The sequence below is a fragment of the Natator depressus genome, chromosome 13, assembly GCF_965152275.1.
Source record: "Natator depressus isolate rNatDep1 chromosome 13, rNatDep2.hap1, whole genome shotgun sequence".
Classification (NCBI taxonomy): domain Eukaryota; kingdom Metazoa; phylum Chordata; order Testudines; family Cheloniidae; genus Natator; species Natator depressus.
In genome coordinates this window covers 36,327,995-36,334,315 of record NC_134246.1, presented here as the reverse complement: position 1 = coordinate 36,334,315, position 6,321 = coordinate 36,327,995, and the positions used below count along the sequence as shown (strand labels likewise).

Genomic DNA, 6,321 nt, shown 5'->3' with positions numbered 1-6,321 from the left:
CAACCCCCTGCTCAAAGCAGGACCAATCCCCAATTTTTGCCCCAGATCCCTAAATGGCCCCCTCAAGGATTGAACTCACAACCCTGGGCTTAGCAGGCCGATGCTCAAATCCCTGAGGTATCCCTCCCCCCATAAAATAAATTTGTTAGTCTCTAAGGTGCCACAAGTACTCCTTTTCTTTTTGCAGATACAGACTAACATGACTGCTACCCTAAAACCTGTCTTTATGCAAACTGTAACCCTAGATGCTATACAGCATTAAATAATATGCACCAGGAGATGAAAGACCTGAGACATTGCTGAAAACAGAGGTGTCATGATCACTAAAGTGCTAATGCAGAGGTCCTCCAGGAAAATTAAAAGACACAGCCTAAGCGGAACATGGTATGATTTAAGAGCAAGCAAGTTAAAGAAGTATGGACTGGATGAATGGACTATAAGCTGGATAGAAAGCTGGCTCGATTGTCGGGCTCAACGGGTAGTGATCAACGGCTCAATGCCTAGTTGGCAGCCAGTATCAAGTGGAGTGCCCCAGGAGTCGGTCCCACCACCTTAATTAGGCTCGAGCACTGTCACTTTCCCCAGACGGTGACGATGCTGATCCTGATCCTGCTGCTCACGGCCTTTCTCCTGCCCCCCGGGGCTGGGGCTGGTGAGTGCGGGAGCATCAGGGATCATGGGGAGTGGAGCCGGGAGCTTTCTGGGCTGTTTGCAAATCCCAGATCCTCCGCAGAGTCAGATACATCTGCCAGGGTGATCGCTGGCTCCCAGGACCCGGCTAGGGAAGGGTTTGGAGGTGGGAGTGAAGGCTGGGTGGTGGAGCTGGTACTGAGATAATGGCCCCGAGAGACACACAGAGAGACAGAGAGCAGGAGAGAGACACTGGGGTATCTCAAGTGGGGGCTGGGAGCCAAGACACCTGGGTTCTATCCCCTGCTTCGGAGTAGGGTCAGGGCCGTCCCTAACCATACACAAAGTATGCAGCTGCGTGTTGCTCCAGCCCCTGCTCCGCCTCTTCCCCATGGCCCCCGCCCCTCCTCCGCCCCAGCCCCGCCCCCACTCCCCTGAGGACTGCAGCAGGGTCAGGCCTGCACTCACCGGTGGCGGGAAGTTCCCCCCTTCTCCCCTGCCCACCCCACGGAGGCCTGGGGCTGCGTAGGGCCCCAGAATGGCTAGTGAGTAGGGTCTGAGTAGGGTCTAGTCATTAGACCAGGGCTGGGGCTGGGAGTCAGGACTCCTGGGTTCTAGATCATTCTTCCTTTGTCTGAGCTGTCATTTTAAATCGAAGTTCTTTAGGGAAGGGACTGACTTTCCCTGAGGGTCTGTGCAGCACCCGGCACAACGGGGCCCTCCTCTGGGTTGGTGGCACCATATGCAAATAACAGCACCAGACTGTCAAAACAGCCTCCTTCATATGGACGTCAAACTAACATCCATGAGTCGTCTGTTAAAACATTCAGATGTGAGCTGCACACAAACTTGTATGGCTTTAATTAACCTGATTTTAAACCACATCTGTAGTTCAACTGGGTCAGCTCTGCCTGTGGCTGCCCTGATATTGATTTAAACCTGGCCAAAGCATCAGAAACTTCCCAGGGGCCAGTTAACCTCAGAGAACCAGCCTTCAACCCATACAAGTATCTCAGGACGTGCATTTGCACAGGGTTAAAACAAACCATGCAGTCTGGCAATTCCTAAGTCCTACATCCCTCTGATGGTTAGAGACCCTCTCACTTCCACCTCCATCTATCCCTGCCCAGTTTATCCCCATTTGTTCTTCTGCCTACGCTGTCCTTCAGCTTCACCAGCTCTTCCCTGCCCCTCCTGTCACCTCCACCCTGATGTCTTTACACCAATTGTCTAGCTTTGACTTCATCCACGTGGGCTGAGACGTGTTCAGAGTTGGTCAGAAAAGTTTTTCCCTGGGAAATTTCGACTTTTCATTGAAAACCCCCAAAGTAATTTGTTTTTCTAGTAATTTTTTGTATTTTTTCAAAAGATATATAGAGACAGTGAGAAAACAAACAACAAAATATACATAAACTTCTCATAATGCATAAACACCTCATAAGATATCAAGTATTTGCTACCTCACCTTAGCTAGGCTTGAAATATTTAGTTATCTATAATATGAATGGTTAGAATATCAATCCCTTATTGCATTCCACAATTTACAAACAAAATATGCATTATAAAAATCCCGCTAGTTAAAGAAAAGTTATTAAAGTAAGATAAAGGCTAGAAGCAAAATTCAAATGAGAGGGATAGATACAGGGAGTGGAAGGAAGTGGGTAGGGAAGCGGGGTGGTGAGGTGCATCCATGCATTTGACAGGATGATCAGGTACTTCCAGGAAAGCATCTCATATCTCTAACAACTTCTCTTGGGAATCTCTGTAACAGTCGATAGCTCTTTCCCCTGGCAGCCAAGCTTAGGATGTCTACGCTCTAATCTTTGATTGTTGGATTTCCGTTTTGGCGGTACTTGCTTTTCACTGCTGTTAGTGCTCTGCTTAGCCAAAGCCTTTCTGTTTTATTCTGCTTCCAGTTAACACCCACTAGGTTGAAAATTACAGGTTTAATTTTATTTGATGGGGGGAAAAAAACACTGTCCCCTTCAGTTCTGCCCAAAGCCTGCTGGTCTCTGAGCATATGGGTGAAGTCAGCACCTTCTGTGTCACAGCTGACTTAGCAGCACGTGCATTGAACAGTTGAAGAGGGGTCCAGTGCATCCTCCATAGGATTTCCTGTGGAATTCATCTTAAATGTAGCTCCAAGGCGCAGTTCGGAGCACGGGCTACAATTTGTTTCCATTTGGTTAGCAGAAAATAATTGGTCTTGTTCCTCCTCCCAATGCTTTTTTAGAGGATCAGTGTTTCGTTCAAATTTGCTGGCTAGCTGTGCATATAATGTTGCCATAGGTCTCGGCAATCTAGGTAACATTTGGAGAAATGACAGCAGTAAAGGGTCAGGGATGGCGATGGCATCAGAGCTAAACGGATGAGGAACAGTATGACATTTCATTTCCATGGCATACCTTGCCACTCCTTCTTAATCTTTAGCGTGACCATAGAGAAAATTATTTTGGTGACCGAAAACTTACAAATTGTCAGCTGAAAAGTGCCGAAAGCTGGGGGAAATGATCAGTTTGCCACGAAAAATGCTGAAATGTTTGAGGCAAGGAGACGCTTTCTGGGAGATTTTTCATTATCTAGAAAACCCTATTTTCTGTACAAAAACAGTTTGGAGGGCCAGCTTGGGAGCAGCCCTGGCTTGTCACTGTGGGTTGATGGAGAAGGTGAAACATCAGCAGGGGACATGTCAGTGGCATTCTGGGTGATACTGGTCCCCAAAGCTGTTAACTCAGGGCAGTGCGATTACTGACCCACTCCTGGTGTATTTGGTACTGATTCTCCACCCAGCAAGGTGAGAGCTTTAGATTTACCCTCCAGCACCATGGGGAGTTCAGTGTGGGGGAAAGCTCAGCACAGGGCAATGTTCCTGGTACAGGAATCCCCCAGGAATAGCATCACAGGGGTTGGGTTGAGGCTGTGGGGACTCCCCTTTGGGATGGGGAGAGTGATCCCAGCCCAGCCCAAGGACACAAAGGGGTTCTTTATATGAATCTGTTCCCCCACCCCACACACCAGGTGAGATCATTGGAGGACAAGAAGCCCAGCCTCACTCCAGGCCCTACATGGCCTATTTGGATATATGACGCGGAGACAAGAGGTAACGCTATGGAGGGTTCCTGGTGGCAGGGATTTTTATGCTGACAGCTGCTCACTGCAATGGAGAGTAAGCGCCTCTGTGCTGGGGATGTCGAGGCAGGTCGGGGTTAGAGGGTGATGGGGGAGCCAGGAGCCGGGAGCTCTGGAGCCGTCGTGGGTTCCAGGGAAGGAACAGTTAGTAGGACAATCTGGGAGAGCAGAGCCCAGGGGTCTGATCTGCTCAGGGGGCGTCGGAGAGTCTCTAGGGGCCTCTGCAAACCATGGTCCAGATCCAACACTGGGTAAATCAATGGGTCCGACCCCATTGACACCAATGGGTCACATTGACATCAATGTGTCCCATTGACACAAACTGGGCTCTGGCCCACTGTCCTGAGAGGGGCAGGGAGTGGCTCAGAGCCACAGGAAAGTTCTGCGGGGCTCTGGGGTGGGGATGGGGGCACCTGGGCATAGACCCCTGTCTGGATCTAGCTGGGAGGGGTCACCTGGCTGGAGGGAAGCTGAGACCCAGGGGTCAAGGGGAATGAAGGAGTATGAGATCACTTCCCTGTCCCCTCAAGATCAGTACTTATGTCAGACCATGTCCCCATCCCCCACCTCAGTATATGCCTGCCCCAAATGCCCATGTATTGCTCTTGGCTTTTACAGCAAGATCACTGTACCTGGGAGCCCATAATATTAAACAATGGGAACAGAGCCAACAGAATATCTCCATGCGCCGCCGGATCCCCCATCCGCAATACAACAGAGAGACCCTTGACAATGACATCATGTTGCTGCAGGTACCGCCCCCATTTTGTCACCCTGCCCCAGTGACCGCACACTGCTGCAGGTACCGCCCCATATCCTATCACCCCACCCCCTGTGACCTCACACTGCTGCAGGTACCACTCCCATCCCATCGCCCTGCCCTCAGTCACCTCACACTTCGGGAGGTACCACCCCCATCCCATCACTCCACCCCCATGACCTCACACTCATGCACTGGACACATCTCCATTTTCCTCTGTTAGGACATGTTGGCCCTTCCCAGCTCCAATCCCTGTGCTGACCTGGTTCCCTGTTTTCCCTCACATCCATGGCTGCTGTCATACAGCGCAGTGCTGAATAACTGGGTGTGGCTCAACCCCCCTACCAAACGCCAAGTCCAGGGTGAGGCCGCGATCCATGTGCAGCGTGGCCGGGTGGGGTTGGACTGGTTGGAACTCAAGGACTGATACCCTCCGTGAGGTGGACCTGGAGGTCATGAGGGACAACATGTGTGAGCTGTATCCTGGATACAACCCCACAATGATGCTGTGTGTGGGGAAGCCCGGCCTGGGGAAATTACCTTATTGGATAAGTATCCTGCTGATCTGAAGGCTCTTTGGTTCCAGGAGGCAGCTGCTGAGAGGGAATTGGGAGGCGCTTTCCAGGGCTAACTATCTAATTGCTCAGTGATCCCCTTCCAACTTTGCCCTGCTCAAGAGATGGGGTGTTGATGCAGACATCAGATCAGCCCAAACAGGTGAGGTGATCGGGAGACCAGCTCAGCACAGCTCCCACTAGCTTGGCAAAGATCCATTATTATACATGGCTATTGATGTTCCTTCATCTGAAACCCTGGCCAACACAACCCAATCCAACCCTACCCCAAACTCAACCCCCTCAACACAATCCTACCGACCTTACCCCAAACGCAAACCCCACCCTACAGAAACCTATCAACTCTACACTAAACTTACCTCCCCACAACCCTACCCAACTCTATCAAACTTAACCCCTGTCCTGTAAAACTCTCCCCAACCCCAGCTCTCCCTAAACTTTACCAGCTCTACCAAATCTCTACTAAATTAAGCCCTGTCCTATCAAGATCTACCCAACATACCCCCTGTCCTAGTAAACTCTACCCAAACTCATTCCTACCTACATCCACCCAATTCAAATGCTATCCAACTGAAACACAACTCTACCAAACTCTGCCTAACCCTACCAAGTGCTCCCAAACAAAAAAAAAGGAAACACTTCCAAACAGAAAACATTTTGGTGAAGCTGCCAAAGTTGAAAAAAGGCCATTTTTTACACAAAATATTTGTTTCCAAATATTTAAACCATCTCTACTCTCATGCAATCACAACTGTAGATAAAAAATCATGCTAGAGAAGTGCAAGACAAAATTGTGGTTATTCCTAATCCCAGGGTGATTCTGGTGGCCATTTGGCATGTGAGGGAGTGGCCCAGGGCATCGCTTCGTATGTTGATGGGAATTTCTACCACCCAAGCGTGTTCACAAGACTCTCCACCTTCATCCCCTGGATCCAGAACATTCTGCAGAAACAGCACGAAAGTAGACATCCATTTTCCTGGCTCTTTGCCTGGCTAGACCAGCCATGGGCTAACTAGGCTTTGAGTGTGAAATGAAAATTATCTTCATTACTCTTAGAAAAATGCTATGAATTGATTGGTGTCAAAATGGATTGGGGGTGGGGGAAGCAGCCCGTAGATGTTGAGATAGAACCCCTGTGTGTCTCTCAGAGTTTTTGGACTCTCCTATGGGATTCTAGAGCAGGGATCAGATTCTCTCTATTAAACCCTTTTGCATGGTGCAAAAAA

At 49.6% G+C, this 6,321-nt stretch overlaps 1 pseudogene; it reads left to right on the top strand.

Moving 5' to 3' along the window:
• Nucleotides 1-594: 594 nt before the first annotated feature.
• On the top strand, nucleotides 595-5,150 carry LOC141997096 (cathepsin G-like; annotated as a pseudogene).
• The last annotated feature ends 1,171 nt before the right edge of the window (nucleotides 5,151-6,321 follow it).